Source organism: Arachis ipaensis, chromosome B04, assembly GCF_000816755.2.
Source record: "Arachis ipaensis cultivar K30076 chromosome B04, Araip1.1, whole genome shotgun sequence".
NCBI classification, from domain to species: domain Eukaryota; kingdom Viridiplantae; phylum Streptophyta; class Magnoliopsida; order Fabales; family Fabaceae; genus Arachis; species Arachis ipaensis.
In genome coordinates this window covers 69,917,488-69,935,356 of record NC_029788.2, presented here as the reverse complement: position 1 = coordinate 69,935,356, position 17,869 = coordinate 69,917,488, and positions in this window count along the sequence as shown.

Below are 17,869 nucleotides of genomic sequence, written 5' to 3'. Positions count from 1 at the left end.
TTTCTATTATTTCTCTATCACAAAAATCAATTATGTTCCTATACTGTATTATTCTGAAAACTTTCAATTTATATATGTAAGAACCTTAGCTTCTTCCATAGTGTAAAATGCATCTTAGTCTTTATATAATTAATTAAGTTAGATAGACATATATACTCAATAAGAATTTAGAGACATGAGGATATAGAAAAGGATTTTCTCCATATGAAAATGATGTTTTCTTTTTTTTTTTTTTGTTCTCTCGTCTTTGTATTCAAGGTGATAAATTGAAAAAGAAACAATAAGAATTTAGAGACATGAGGATATAGAAAAGGATTTTCTCCATATGAAAATGATGTTTTCTTTTTTTTTTTTTTGTTCTCTCGTCTTCCTATTCAAGGTGATAAATTAGGAAAAAGAAATATAACAATGGATGAAAAAGGAAGCATACTACTAAGGAGCGTAGGAACATAGTATGTAACATAACATAGAGTAGTATATTTAGTTAGCTATAAATATTATATTGAATTTTTAATTGACAAGTCTGATGAAAAATTCAAGACAACAAAAAGGGAACAAATTCATTTGAAGTGATAATTTTTTTTCAAGAGATACTTCTTTCTCACTACAAATAAAATAAATTTTTGGCAAATGTGCCTTACTATGTTACAAGCACATGCAAGTTTCAGCTTTATTTTCTCTTAAGTCTTAATATCTGTCACAGAATTAATCATCTCTATTATTTCTCTATTACAAATAATAATAATTAAATATCTACAGATTTAAAATTGATATACGTAACTTATTAATTCATGAAAATTGTAATATAACTTTCACAACCTTACAATTTATATATGTATGAACCTTAGCTTCTTTCATGGTGTAAAATGCATCTTAGTATTTATAAAATTAATTAAGGTAGATAGATATATATATAGTCAATAATAATTTAGATATATGAGGATATATAAAAGGAATTTCTCGGTATAAAAATGATGTTTCCTTTTTTTTCTCTTTTCCTATTCAAAGTGATGAATTAGGAAAAGGAAATATAAAAAGAGATAGAAAAAAAAAGTATACTACTAAGGAGTAGGAACATGGTATGTAACATAACATAGAGTAGTATATTCTATTAGCTATATAATACTATATCCAATTTTTAATTGACAAGTCTAATGAAAAATTTAAGTCAACAAAGAAGGGAGCAGATTCATTTGATGTGGTAATTTTTTTTTCAAGAGATACTTCTTTCTCACTCCAAATAAAATAAATTTTTGGCAAATGTGCCTAATTATGTTACAAACAAAAACAAGTATCAGTTTAGTTTTCTCTCAAATCTTAATCACTATCACAAAATCAATCATCTCTATTATTTCTCTACCATAAAAATCAATCATGTTCCAAAACTCTATTATTTTGAAAACTGAAAAATGTTATCTTCGATGTGCATGAATTTATAAAGGGATTCCTTCCAAACTTTTCAGCCATAGTAATTATATATTATGTTATATAGATTCAAATATTTTTTTATAGAAAACTAAATCCAATATTTGTCTTCTTTCTTAAAGAATATACTCCTTTTGATAAGTTTTGAATTTTTTTTGGCACCTTTCACCCAAATTATAAATTACATAACAATAATTAAATATCACCAAATTTAAAATTGATATACGTAACTTACATATGTATGAACCTTAGCTTCTTCTTTGGTGTAAAATGCATCTTAGTCTTTATATAATTAATTAAGATAGATAGACATATATAGTAAATAATAATTTAGAGACATGAGGATATAGAAAAGGGTTTTCTCCATATGAAAATGATGTTTCCTTTTTTTTTTCCTTTTCCCTCTTTTTATTCAAAGTGATGAATTAGGAAAAAGAAATATAACAAAAGATGAAAAAGAAAGCATACTACTAATGAGTACGAACATGGTATGTAACATAACATCGAATAGTATTTTTAATTAGCTATATAATATTATATTGAATTTTGAATTGACAAGTCTGACGAAAAATTCAAGGCAAGAAAGAGGGAGCAGATTCATTTGAAGTGATAATTTTTTTTGCAAGAGATACTTCTTTCTCACTCTAAATAAAATAAATTTTTGGCAAATGTGCCTTATTATATTACAAGCACATGCAAGTTTCAGCTTTGTTATCTCTCAAATATTAATCTTTGTCACAAAATCAATCATCTCTATTATTTCTCTGTCACAAAAATCAATCATGTTCAAATAATATTTGTATTAAATATTTTTTTCTTAGCAAAATAAATCTAATATTTGTCTTCTTTCTTAAAGAATAAACCCCCTTTAATAAACTTTGGATTTTCTTTAGCACCTTTCACCCAAATTATATATTATATAACAATAATTAAATATCTCCAAATTTAAAATTAATATACATAAATTATTAATTCAAAAAAATTGTAATAGAATTTTCACAACCTTACAATTTACATATGTATGAACCTTAGCTTCTTTCATGGTGTAAAATGCATCTTAGTCTTTATATAAGTAATTAAGGTAGATAGACATATATAGTCAATAACAATTTTGAGACATAAGGATATAGAAAAAGGTTTTCTCCAAATGAAAATGATGTTTTTGTTTTTTTGTTTTTTCTCTTTCTATTCAAGGTGATGAATTAGAAAAAAGAAATATAACAAGAGATGAGAAAGAAAGCATACTACTAAGGAGTAGGAACATGGTATGTAACATAACATAGAGTAGTATATTCAATTAGCTATATAATATTATATTGAATTTTTAATTGACAAGTCTGATGAAAAATTCAAGACAACAAAATGGAACAGATTCATTTAAAGTGATAATTTTTTTTCAAGAGATACTTCTTTTTCACTACAAATAAAATAAATTTTTGGCAAATGTGCCTTTTTATGTTACAAGCACATGCAAGTTTCAGCTTTGTTTTCTCTCAAGTCTTAATCTCTGTCACAAAATCAATCATCTCAATTATTTCTCTATTACAAAAATTAATCATGTTCCTACACTATATTCTTCTGAAAACTGAACAACGTTATCTTCTATGTGGATAAATTTGTAAAGAGATTTCTCCAAAACTTTTCAGCCATAGTAATTATATATTATATTATATAAATTCAAATATTTTTTCATAGAAAAATAAATCCAATATATGTATGAACCTTAGCTTCTTCCATGGTGTAAAATGCATCTTAGTCTTTATATAATTAATTAAGATAAATAGACATATATAGTCAATAATAATTTAGAGATATGAGGATATAGAAAAGGTTTTTCTCCATTTGGAAATAATGTTTCCTCTTTTTTTTTTTGTTTTTTCCTCTTCCTATTCAAGGTGATGAATTAAGAAAAAGAAATATAACAAGAGATGAAAAAGAAAGCATACTACTAAGGAGTAGGAACATCGTATGTAACATAACATAGAGTAGTATATTCAACTTACCTATATAATATTATACTGAATTTTGAATGGGCAAGTCTGATGAAAAATTCAAGATAACAAAGAAGGGAGCAGATTCATTTGAAATGATAAATTTCTTTTCCCAGAGATACCTCTTTCTCACTCCAAATAAAATAAATTTTTGGCAAATGTGCCTTATTATGTTACAATCACATGCAAGTTTCAGCTTTGTTTTCTGTAACAGCCCAGACCACCCGCTAGCACGATATTGTCCGCTTTGGCACACAAGGCCTCACGGTTTTGCCTTTGATGATAGGGATGATAGCCGAAGCCCCCACACTCACAAGTCAAAACGCGTCATGCTAGGGAGAGATATCCACACCCTTATAAGGCATGCTTCGTTCCCCTCCCCAACCGATGTGGGACCTTACAATCCACCCCCTAAGGGAGCCCAGCGCCTTCGCTGGCACATCAATCCTGGCTCCGGCTCTAATACCATCTATGACAGCCCAGACCACCTGCTAGAACGATATTGTCTGCTTTGTCTGTCTACGCATCGGTGTTTCAGAGGATTGGAGAAAGAGATGAAGAGCTTAGGGGTTAAGTTAGGAAGTTAGATAGAACCAGGAATCCTTAGATACCTCACACTGATTATGGTTTAAAATGTTAGTTTTAAGTTTGAATCGATTGTCAGAAGTTCTAGGATTGCCTTTGGCTTTTCCGGGACCTTATATATTAGTTATGTGGGCACCGTTACCATGCTGAGAACCTCTAGTTCTCATCCCATACATATTTTGTGGTTTTCAGATGCAAGACGTGAGGCACCTCGATGAGGCATACTAAAAGCTTTTGATAGCGGAGATCCTTGTCTTTGGGACTTTATTTTGAATATATGTATATATAAAGATACTTTTATCTCCACTACTTATGTACTGATGTATTAACTTCCTCGTAGAGGTTATTCTGGAGAAATAGGTTCTGTAACTCTGTATTTTGGGTCTATTCTTGGGTTCTCTTATATATATGTTATATACTTATGTGCTCAAGCAGGTTTATCTTCGCGAGCCGAGTCTTGAGCTTTAATATTTGTACCTTGGAAATCTCTTTCGGTTATATCTATATTATCTTCTCTTATCTTTTCTGTTTATCGTTTACGTATTGTGAGTGTTGCGCTTTTTGTTTTACCATTTTTGATTTTAACTTCTCTTCAAAGGCTCCTAGTTATAAATCTTTTTCACTATATTACATATATAAATTTTATTTTTAGAAGTCGTAGTGATGCCAGGGCAACTTAGGCTAGTTTCACTAGCCTTTTTCATTGTTTTTAATAGGTTTATGCACTTTCTTGAGTTATAAGTAAACAATTGGGTTAGAAATTCATGTATGCCTAGATTCATCTAACCATAATTAATTTTATGTAATTTCATGAGAATTATGCTATAATTACTTGTGTGCTAAGAATGATGAGAATTCTCATGACTTTAGCAAGGCTTTGATGCATGGATTGGTTGATGATAGGTGAAGGAAAGCATGGGAGGAAGTTGAAGAAGGAACATGAAAAGAATGAACAAAAAGCAACATCGGTGGCCAAGTTGGACCACCAACGTTGCCTCAAACGTTGAGAAAGAAGCAGAGTAAAGTTCTACATAATTTGCTGGTGCCCATGTTGGAGAGAACGTTGGCAATCCAACGTTACCCCCAACATTGTGAATAAATGAGCTTTCTGGAGATTTTGAAAATCTGCAGCAACGCACACGTGTGGACTGGAAATTCTGACAATCCATGCGCACGTGTGGACTGGAAATTCTGACAATCCATGCGCACGCGTAGCTGACGCGCACGCGTGGATGGGTAACGTTGGACCTAAACGCTACCTCAAATGTTGGTGGCCAACGTGCGCGATTTTGATCCCAAACTTATGAATTTGAAAAAGCATAACGACGCGTACGCATCTAGGGCCTGTACGCGTGGGCTTAACTTTTGAGAATCTACGTGCATGCGTACATCACGTGTAAGCGTGGATAGGCCAACGTTGGAGGGAACGTTGCCAGTCCAACGATGAGGCCAACGCTCTTCTACATGTTTTTAAAACTGGAAATGGGATTTTTACATCCACGCTCATGCGTGGATGCGCATTGTGACCCCAAGGGCGCAAATGCGCAAGGCATGCGTACGCGTGGGTAGAAGAACGTTGGCACTTTAACGTTGAGTCAAACGCTAATGACAGCAAGCAGAACTGGTTTTTCAGAGATGCGTTTGAGTCAACGTTGGCCATCAAACGTGGACTCCAACATGAGCAACAGAATTGTGTAATTCAAACAGATCTCTTCCCAACAGCAAGGGAAACCAATTGGAGCAACTTCCACCCAATTCAATCAAGGCCAAAAGCCCAATTCAGAGATTAAAGATTAATGGAAGAAAGTTTATAAATAGCTTAGAATTTAAGTTAGAGAGCACTTTTACTTTTCAGCGGATTTTAATTTTTTGGTAATTCTTTCAATTCACCAATGTATCTTTCAATTCCATTTTCCATTTTGAGAGCTATGAACAACTAACCCCTTTCATTGGGTTAGGGAGCTCTATTGTAATTCAATGGATCAATAGTCATTTTCATCTTCTTCCTTTTTCTTTTCTCTTGATTTTTGTTAGAAAGCTTTCGATCTTAATTTAATTGGATAGTTGTCTTGACAAAGAAGCTATCCATAATTGGAATTCTTCGGATCCTTGAGAGAGGGATGAAGAATTCATGCTAGAATTGCTTTCTCACATTGGATTAGATTGGGGGTTGGATGGATATTGTGACATTTAATCCTACCAATACTTTGATCTATGAATTTGTGTGGTATAATCAGTGACCGGACTTCAACTCTTCCCATGAGCAATTAAATCAAGACATTGGCAATCGATCATGCTTAGAGAGATTGGTGAGCCAAGACATTGGGATCCAATCATCTAAGATTGCCAAGCAATGTCAATGAATACATTGATTGAGGAAGAGAGAAAAATGATTTGATCCTTAGAGTTCAATATCTCCCAAAACCCAATGAATTCCCTACTCCGATCTTACCCATTCTCATTACATTCTGCTCTTTAATTTCATGCTTAATCCCCATTCCCATTTAATTTCTTGCAATTTAAGATTCTGTCATTTAATTTCTCGTACTTTAATTTTTTTTATTTAATTTCTTGCAATTTATGTTTCCTGCCAAATTTACATTCCGCAATCTCAACCCAATTTTGATTTCGCTCAACTAGCACAATTCTCCAATTAAAATTGATCAACCAACCAATCCCTGTGGGATTCGACCTCACTCTACAGTGAGTTTTACTTGACGACAATCCGGTGCACATGCCGGTAGGAAATTATTGAGAGACAGTTTTCGAGTGTACCAAGTTTATGGCGTCGTTGCCGATTTCATGCCCACAATAGACTATTATATATGGTTGGAAAGCTCTGAATGTCAGCTTTTTAACCGAACTAGAATCACCTCAATTGAACATTTACAACTCAAGTTATGCTCCTTTGAAGGGGACAGGGTCGCTGGCATCGGTGTGCAACGTTGGAGGCAACGTTGGCACACTAACGTTTACACCAATGTTGGTAAAAATTCCAGATTCGAAAGGTCAAATGTATTGTCCACCCTATACTATTATATATTGTTGGAAATCCCTGAATGTATACCTTTTAATGCCATTCGAAGCGCATCATTTGGAGCTCCATAGCTCGAGTTATACTCCATTGAAGGTGTAGAGGTCAGCTGGCCTTACTACAGGTTGGAAGCATGTTCGTCTATGCACTTTTCGGGGAAGTTTTCTCCCTCAATTTTAGTTTCCACCATGTAGTTCCATATAAGCTTGGAAATCTCTGGATTCCTACTTTCCAATGCCTTTGGAATCACCTCATTTGGAGCTCTGTAGCTCAAGTTATTCTTTTTTGAAGTAGACTCCTTCAGGCTGTGAGGAGCAACATTTCCAGCAACGTTGGAGCACCAACTTTGGCTCCAACATTGCTTCCCTTTGCTTCCTTTCATGGCCTTCTTGTTGCTTCTTTGCCTTTCCTTTTCTTAGCTTCCTTTCCACCTATCATCAACCAAACATTTGCATCAAAGTTTGCTATAATTCTCAAGATGATGCATTATTCATAGCATCAAACAATTCTTTGCATAAATCTCATGAAAATGCACAAAATTAACAATATTTGATTGAATCAAGACAAGCATGAATTTCTCATCCAAATACTTACTTATTACCTACGAAATGCATGAAACTTAATGAAAACAATTGAAAAAGGCTAGTGAAATAGTGGACTCTGCATTTGCTGTTTCTTGTACTTGTCCATTGTATAACAGGGAGGAGAAAGGAAACCTCAACCTCTTTTGATAGTGAATGATGCACGAAATTGTGATCATCAATGGTGCCAACAACTTGATACGAACAATTGTAATCTCAACTCTTTGTCACAACTCTGCACAACTAACCAGCAAGTGCACTGGGTCATCCAAGTAATAAACCTTACGTGAGTAAGGGTCGATCCCACGGAGATTGTCGGCTTGAAGCAAGCTATGGTCATCTTGTAAATCTCAGTCAGGTGAATTCAAATGGTTATGGAGTTTAAGATATTTAAAAGATAAATAAAACATAAAATAAGATAGAGATACTTATGTAATTCATTGGTGAGAATTTCAGATAAGCGTATGAAGATGCTTTGTTCTTCTTGAACTTCTGCTTTCCTATTGTCTTCATCCAATCACTCATACTCCTTTCCATGGCAAGCTTATGTTGGGTTTCACCATTGTCAATGGCTACCTGCCATCCTCTCAGTGAAAATGGTACAAATGCGTTGTCACCGCACGGCTAATCAGTTGTTGGTTCTCGATCATATTGGAATAGGGTCCGTTGATCCTTTTGCGTCTGTCACTACGCCCAACACTCGCGAGTTTGAAGCTCGTCACAGTCATCCCTTCCCAGATCCTACTCAGAATACCACAGACAAGGTTTAGACTTTCCGGATTTCAAGAATGCTACCAATTGATTCTAGCCTATACCACGAAGACTCTAATCTCATGGAATGGAAGGCTCGGCTGTCAGGCGAGGCAACCATGTGTCATGAACCAGGAGGCTAAGAGATACGCACTCAAGCTATTGAAAGTAGAACAGAAGTGGTTGTCAGGCACGCGTTCATAGGTGAGAATGATGATGAGTGTTATTAATCATCACATTCATCAAGTTGAAGAACGAGTGTATATCTTAGAGAAGAAGTAGGCGTAAATTGAATAGAAAAATAATAGTACTTTACATTAATTCATGAGGAACAGCAGAGCTCCACACCTTAATCTATGGTGTGTAGAAACTCCACCGTTGAAAATACATAAGAACAAGAGGGTCTAGGCATAGCCGAATGGCCAGCCTCCCAAAGATGAAAAGTATTCCAAGATCAAAAGTATATGTCTAAAAGTCTAGCAAAAGGTCCTATTTATAGAAAACTAGTAACCTAGGGTTTACCGAAATAGGTAATTAATGTAGAAATTTTCTTTCGGGCCCACTTGGTGTGTGCTTGGGCTGAGCATTGAAGCTTTCACATGTAGAGACTTTTCTTGGAGTTAAACGCCAGCTTTTGTGCCAGTTTAGGCGTTTAACTCCAACTTTCATGCCAGTTCTGGCGTTTTGACGCTAGAATTTTTATGCTGACTTGGAACGCCGATTTGGGCCATCAAATCTCGGACAAAATATGAACTATTATATATTGCTGGAAAGCCCAGGATGTCTACTTTCCAACGTAATTGTAGCTCCAGAAACTCCACTTCGAGTGCAGGGAGGTCAGAATCCAACAGCATCTGCAGTCCTTTTTCAGCCTCTGAATAAGATTTTTGCTCAGGTCCCTCAATTTCAGCCAGAAAATACCTGAAATCACAGAAAATACACAAACTCATAGTAAAGTCCAGAAATGTAATTTTTAATTAAAAACTAATAAAAACATAATAAAAACTAACTAAAATATACTAAAAACATACTAAAAACAATGCCAAAAAGCGTATAAATTATCCGCTCATCACAACACCAATCTTAAATTGTTGCTTGTCCCCAAGCAACTGAAAATCAATTAGGATAAAAAAAGAGAATAGACAATGAATTCCAAAAACATCTATGAAGATCAGTCTTAATTAGATGAGCGGGGCTATTAGCTTTTTTGCTTCTGAACAGTTTTGGCATCTCACTTTATCCTTTGAAGTTTAGAATGATTGGCATCTATAGGAACTCAGAATTTAGATAGTGTTATTGATTCTCCTAATTCAGTTTGTTGATTCTTGAACACAGTGACTTTATGAGTCTTGGCCGTGACCCTAAGCATTTTGTTTTCCAGTATTACCACCGGATACATAAATGCCACAGACACATAACTGGGTGAACCTTTTCAGATTGTGACTCAGCTTTGCTAGAGTCCCCAATTAGAGGTGTCCAGAGCTCTTAAGCACACTCTTTTTGCTTTGGACCACGACTTTAACCGCTCAGTCTCAAGCTTTTCACTTGACACCTTCACGCCACAAGCACATGGTTAGGGACATCTTGGTTTAGCCGCTTAGGCCAGGATTTTATTCCTATGGGCTCTCCTATCCACTAATGCTCAAAGCCTTGGATCCTTTTTATTTTACCCTTGCCTTTTGGTTTAAAGGGCTATTGGCTTTTTCTGCTTGCTTTTTGTTTCTCTTTTTTTCTCTTTCTTTTTTTTTATTTATTTTTTTCGCCTCTCTTTTTTTTCTGCAAGCTTTTCACTGCTTTTTCTTGTTTCAAGAATCAATTTTATGATTTTTCAGATTATCAATAACATTTCTCCTTTTTTTTTATTCTTTCAAGAGCCAACAATTTTAACATTCATAAACAATAATTCAAAAACATGCACTGTTCAAGCATTCATTCAGAAAACAAAAAGTATTGCCACCACATCAAATAATTAAACTATTTTAAAATTCAAAATTCTAGTATTTCTTTTTCTTTTGCAGTTAAAACACTTTTTATTTAAGAAAGGTGATGGATTCATAGGACATTCATAGCTTCAAGGTATAGACACTAAGACAGTAATGATCATGTAATAAAGACACAAACATAAATAAAACACAAAGCATAATTTTTGAAAAACAGAAAATAAAGAACAAGAAAATTAAAGAACGGGTCCACCTTAGTGATGGCGGCTAGTTCTTCCTCTTGAAGATCTTATGGAGTGCTTAAGCTCCTCAATGTCTCTTCCTTGCCTTTTTTGCTCCTCCCTCATGACTCTTTCGTCTTCTCTAATTTCATGGAGGAGGATGGAATGCTCTTGGTGCTCCACCCTTAGTTGTCCCATATTGGAACTTAGTTCTCCTAGGGAGGTGTTGATTAGCTCCCAATAGTTTTGTGGAGGAAAATGCATCCCTTGAGGCATCTCAGGGATTTCATGATGAGGAATTTCCTCATGCTCTTGCCCATGAGTGAGATCTCTTGTTTGCTCATCCTTTTCTTGGTGATGGACTTGTCCTCATCAATGAAGATGTCTTCTTTTATGTCAATTCCAGCTGAATTGCAGAAGTGACAAATGAGATGAGGGAAGGCTAACTTTTCCAAAGTAGAGGACTTGTCTGCCACCTTGTAGAGTTCTAGGGATATAACCTCATGAACTTCTACTTCCTCTCCAATCATGATGCTATGGATCATGATAGCCCGGTCTATAGTAACTTCAGACTAGTTGCTAGTGGGAATGATTTAGCGTTGGATGAACTCCAACCATCCCCTAGCCACAGGCTTGAGGTCATGCCTTCTTAGTTGAACCGGCTTCCCTCTTGAATCTCTCTTCCATTGAGTGCCCTCTTCACAAATGTCTATGAGGACTTGGTCCAACCTTTGATCAAAGTTAACCCTTCTAGTATAGGGGCGTGCATCTTCTTGCATCATGGGCAAGTTGAATACCAACCTTACATTTTTCAGACTGAAATCTAAGCATTTCTCCTGAACCATTGTAAGCCAATTCTTTGGGTCCGGGTTCACACTTTGATGATGGTTCTTGGTGATCCATGCATTGGCATAGAACTCTTGAACCATTAAGATCCCGACTTGTTGAATGGGGTTGGTGAGAATTTTCCAACCTCTTCTTCGAATCTCATGTCGGATCTCCGGATATTCACCCATTTTGAGTTTGAAAGGGACCTCGGGGATTATTTTATTCTTGGCCACAACTTCATAGAAGTGGTCTTGATGCACTCTTGAGATAAATCTCTCCATCTCCCATGACTCGGAGGTGGAAGCTTTTGCATTCCCTTTCCTCTTTCTAGAGGTTTCTCTGGCCTTAGGTGCCATAAATGGTTATGGAAAAATAAAAAGCTTTTAGCTTTTACTATACCAAACTTAGAAGGTTTGCTCGTCCTCGAGAAAAAGAAGAAAGAAAAGAGTAGAAGAGGAAGAAATAGAGGAGATGGAGGGGGGTTTTGTGGTTTGTCCAAGGGGGATTAGTAGTGTGTATGATGTGTGAAAATGAATGAGTGAAGATGGGTTTATATAGGAGTGGAGAGAGGGGTAGGGTTCGGCCATGTATGGGTGGGTTTGGGAGGGAAAGTGGTTTGAATTTGAATGGTGAGGTAGGTGGGGTTTTATAATGGATGGATGTGGATTGGTGAAGGGATTATGGAGAAGAGGGTAGGATTTGATAGGAGAGGGGGTTTTGGGGAAGAGGTATTGAGGTGATTGGTGAAGGGTATTTGGGAAAGAGAGTTATAGAAAGGTGTGAAAAAGAGAGAGAGAGAGGTAGGTGGGGATCCTGTGGGGTCCACAGATCCTGAGGTGTCAAGGATTTCTCATCCCTGCACCATGTTAGCGTGTAAACGCCCCTTGCTTGCCAATCCTAGCGTTAAACGCCATGTTGCTGCCGAATTCTGTCGTTTAACGCCATCTTTTCTCCCCTTTCTGGCGTTTAACGCCAGCTCTGTGCCCTTTTCTGGCGTTAAACGCCAGCTCTGTGCCCATTTCTGGTGTTAAACGCCCAGAATGGTGCCAGGCTGGGCGTTTAACGCCCATTCTGCTACCCTTACTAGCGTTTAAGCGCCAGTAAGCTTCTCCTTCAAGGTGTGCTGTTTAAACGCCAGTAAGCTTCTCCTCCAGGGTGTGCTGTTTTTAATACTGCTTTTTCATTCTGTTTTTGCTTTTTCAGTTATTTTTGTGGCTTCACATGATCATCAACCTACAGAAAACATAAAATAACAATGGAAAATAAATATATATAATAAAATTGGGTTGCCTCCCAACAAGCGCTTCTTTAATGTCAGTAGCTTGACAGTGGGCTCTCATAGAGCCTTACAGATACTCAGAGCATGATGATGGCCTCCCAACACCAAACTTAGAGTTTGAATGTGGGGGCTCTGTTTGACTCTGCATTGAGAGAATCTTTTCATGCTTCCTCTCCATGACTACAGAGGAAAATCCTTGAGCTTTAAACACAAGGGAGTCCTCATTCACTTGAAGGACTAATTCTCCTCTCTCAACATCAATCACATCTTTTGCTGTGGCTAGGAAGGGTCTGCCAAGGATGATAGATTCATCCATACACTTCCCAGTGTCTAAAATTATGAAATCAACAGGGATGTAGTGGTCTTCAATCTTTACCAAGACATCCTCTACAAGTCCATAAGCCTGTTTCCTTGAATTGTCTACCATCTCTAATGAGATTCTTGCAGCTTGTACCTCAAGGATCCCTAGCTTCCCCATTACAGAGAGAGGCATGAGGTTTATGCTTGACTGATAAACCACTATTTTATGGTTTATCTTGTGCTTAATTGAGTGGATTTTATCAACTCTTCACCCACTTATTCACATTAATTGCATGGTTTTACTTTCCCTTCCTTATTATGTGATGTATGTGAAAAACATGTTTCCTAAGCTTTAAAATTAATTATTTTAACTACCTTTATTTCCATTCGATGCCGTGATTAGTGTGTTGAGTAGTTTCAGATTTTCCAAGGCAGAATGACTTAAAGAATGGAAAAGGAAACGTACAAAAATAGAAGGGAAGTGCGAAACGGAGTTCCTGAAGGAACTGGCATCCACGCGATCGCATGACTGACGCGATCGCGTGCCAGAAGCAAAGAAGAAGCGACGCGGCCGCATGACTGACGCGACCGCGCGCCTTAAGCAGAACGTATATGACACAGACGCGTGACTGACGCGACCGCATGGCTGACGCGACCGCGTGGCTAGGAAATGCTCCGAATGATGCGACCGCGTGACCCACGCGGACGCGTGACAGAGGCCACGTACCAAAATTCACAGAATACGCCCCCAGCGGTTTTTGAAGCCCTTTTGGCCCAGATCCAAGTACAAAACACACAGATTAGAGGCTATAAAGTGTAGGAATGCATCCATTCAAAGGAAGGCTCTCATAATTCACTTTTCATGTTTTAGATGTAGTTTTAGGGAGAGAAGTTCTCTCCTCTCTCTCTCTTAGGATTAGGATTTAGGACTTCTTGCTAATTGAACTGAACTTCGATAATCCCAATCTTTCCTTAGGGATTAACTAGGATTTGAAGATCAAACTAATTAGTCACTTGACCTTCCCTTGCTCTAGTAAAGGTTAACTAAGTGGAATCAAGAGTCAATTTTCATTATTGTTGATAAGGATAACTGGGCTAGGACTTCCAATTTCTCATACCTTGCCAAAAGTTTATTTTACAGTTATTTATTTATTTTAATTGCAATTTAAATTACTTGCACCCTATTCTCAAAACCCCAAATTCACAGTCTCCATAACCAATAATAAGAACATACTTCCCTGCAATTCCTTGAGAAGACGACCCGAGGTTTAAATACTCGGTTATAAATTTTAAAGGGGTTTGTTACTTGTGATAACCAAAACGTTTGTACGAAGGGATTTCTGTCGGTTTAGAGACTATATCTACAACGCGACTGCTTTTATGAACTTCTTTACTGGCAAAAATCCCGATGTCAAAATGGCGCCGTTGCCGGGGAATTGCAAACGTGTGCCTTATTATTGGTTATTGTAAATATTTAATAAAAAAAATTTCTTTTGGTTGTTTATTTATTTTTGTTTTTAATTTTTATTATATACAATGAATTCTCACCCCTTTGGTTTCAAGTTTGGTTCCAATGTTGTTGTAAGGAATGGAAACTATAATGAAAATAGGCATCAAGGTTGGAACAATCAAAGATGGGAGGAGCCACAAGGATTTGATCAACCCTCATGGCAATAACCACCTCCAATGGACTATCAACAACCACCACCATATGCCTATGAACCCTTTCCTCAACATAACTTTGGACCACCATACTCACAAGCCCCTTTCTGCCATTCACTTCCATATAACCCCAACCCTCAACCACCATACCAACCACCTTATGAGCCATATGAACCATATATAGAACCACCCCAATTCCAACCCAATTACTCACAAGAACCACCACTTCAATATTCACCATCTCTATATCCATCAATCCAAGAGCACTATGATCCTATTTATGAAAGCCGAGTGCATCAAGAGACAAAGGATCGTCTCAAGGAAACAGTGGATCGATGTCAGGCAACCATTCATCAATTGGGGCAAGCAATAATGAGTCAATTAGCTTCCCGACGTTCGGACACTCAAGGAACCCCCATGGCTTCATGTGGACAATCTAATGGAGAACGTAGTATGAAGGAGATACTAGAAACTCCAGTGAACAGTACGGAGCATGACTTTGTACTGGAACAAGTAGAGGAAGCCGGGATTATTGAAGAAGAAGAATTGGTTGAAGACTTAGGAGATGCTGAACCTCCATGGGAAAGTCAAAACATAGAGCCTCCTTCCAAGACGGTTGCAATTGATGTTGAGGAGGGTGTACAACCTCCAAGGCATATCACAGTTGAAGACTTGGAAGAGGTTGATCAAGTGATGGAGATTCAAGAAGAAGAAGCACAACCTCCCATGCCCTTGGAAAGCAATGAAGAGGAGATTGAATTGGAAGAGAGCTGCCAAAAGGAAGAGGTTGAAATTGAAGAAGCTTGCAAAGAGGCGATAGTTATCAGAAAAGAGCACAAGGGAGTGGAGCTTGTAATTCCATTAAAGATGCCTCCCCCTAAGTTGCCATCATCCTTCACAACATTCAAGTGGGTAAAATTCATATCCCTTAGCTTTCTAACCCCACTTGAATATGGGCTACTGGAGACGGATGGTCAACTTAGAGCTCTTTGTGATATTAAGAGTAAGAGGAAGATGGCCAGTGGTAAGAATTGTCCTGCAAGGTTCATCACGGTTGGAAGCTTTAAGTTCAAATGCAAAGGTTGGTATAAAGCTCAACTGAATGGGTCTAGGAAGCTGTTTGGTCGCTGCAGTGAGAATTCAGATCACCTTTCACCCGGCTAGAAAAATGCAGATCGAGACAAAAACGGGTGTAAAAGTAAAGTTTGGGATCCTGGAATCTGCTCTGACACTTGTTACCCCGGGAGCCTAAGAATCTGTTTGAAGCTTCTTAAGGGCTTTACATGCTTAGTTTGGGACCCCGGAGGTTACTGGAAGTACAAACATTGGTGGGGATTCCTGGATCAGTACAAGCATAAGCCACCATAACAGGGAGCTCACCAAATGTCCAACTTAAGGACTTTAACTAAAAGTGCTAGGTGGGAGACAACCCACCATGGTATGATCGTTCATTTTTTATTTTTATTTAGTTTTATTTGTTTTCGAGTTTTATTTTATTTTATTATATTGAACCTGGAGTTTTGCATCACATTCATATTAACACTACATTCTGCATTTTTTCAGATAAAAAAAAAGAATTTTCGCACGCGACGCAACTGCGTCGTCGACGCGTCCGCGTCGTATGTGCGTTTGGAAGAAAATGAGGTTGAACAGAAAGTCACGCGAAGGTGTGGCTGGAGGCGCGCCATTAGCACAAATTGACTCCGCGCGACCACGTCGATGACGCATCCACATCATTTGGAAAAATAGCCTACCACGCGACCGCATCAGCCACGCGGCCGCGTGACCTGAAATCGGCGTAAAAAGGGTGTATGGCAGAAAGTTGAGCTGGAGTTGGGATGGACTCGTGCTGGAAGCCCAAGCCCTACCACGCGAACGCATGCCACACGCGTCCGCGTCATTTTTAAAAGAAAGGCAACTCACGCGATCGCGTCACCAAGAATTTTGGCAAAAAGAGTTTCGAACAGAGAGTTGTGTGACCGTGAGGCTGCACTCACGCCAATCGCACAAAACAGGCCATGCAATCGTGTGACCCACGCGTCTGCGTCACCTGACCTTATCGCGCACCACGCGACCGCGTAACTCATACGACCGCGTCACAAGCGGCGCACAGAATATCCAGATCAGCCAAATTTCTTATCTTTTCTTCTCTAATCCTTATTTTTCTTATCTTTTCTTATTTCTTTCTTCTTCCTTTCTTATTTTCTTTCACCTCCTTTCTTATTTTGGCAGAATCCATACTTCATAAAGAGCTAGAGGAGGCCCTACGGGTAAGGGTAGGAGAGACCCTTGAAGATGAAAGAATAGTTGAAAGGAGTTGTCATGGGAAGAAAAACATCGAGGATGAGTACGATTTCATACTTTAACAACTGGACAAAGCAGCAATTATTAAAAAGGAAGAAGTGGTTGCAGACTTAAGAGATGATGTACCTCCATTGGAAAGTCCAGTCACAGAGCCTCCTTCCACGGTGTTTGATGTTGATGTTGAGAAGATTGTACAACCTCCAAGGCAGATCATGGTTGAAGATTTTGTAGAGGTTGATCAAGAGGTAGAAGATGTCAAAGAAGAGCACAAGGGAGTGGAGTTTGAAATTACCTTGCCAAAGTTGTTGGAAATCCCTCCCCCTAAGTTGCCATCATCCTTCACAACATTCAAGTGGGTAAATTTCATATCCCTTAGCTTTCTAATCCCACTTGAATATGGATTACTAGAGACGGATGGTCAACTTAGAGCTCTTTGTGGCATTAAGAGTAAGAGGAAGATGGTCGGTGGTAAGAATTATCCTGCAAGGTTCATCATGGTTAGAAGCTTTAAGTTTAAATGCAAAGGTTGGTGTAAAGCTCAACTGAATGGGTCTAGGAAGTTGTTTGGACGCTTTAGTGAGAATTCAGATTGCCTACCACCCGGATGGAATCACGATGATCAACAAGAAGACGGGTGCAAAAGCAAGATTTGGGACCCCGGAATCCAATCTAGAAATCAGCACTCTTGGGGCCTTGTCACATACTTTAACTTACTTGAAGGCTTTCTGCGCCTAGTTTGGGATCCCGGAGGACATTGGAATCATAAACATTGGTGGAGATTCCTGGATGAGTTCAGGCACAAGCCACCATAACAAAGGATTCCCCAAATGTCCAACTTAAGGACAATAACTAAAAGTGCTAGGTGGGAGACAACCCACCGTGGTATGATCGTTTCTTTTTCATTTTTATTTAGTTTTATTTGTTTTTGAGTTTTATTTTATTTTATTGAACCTGGAGTTTTGCATCACA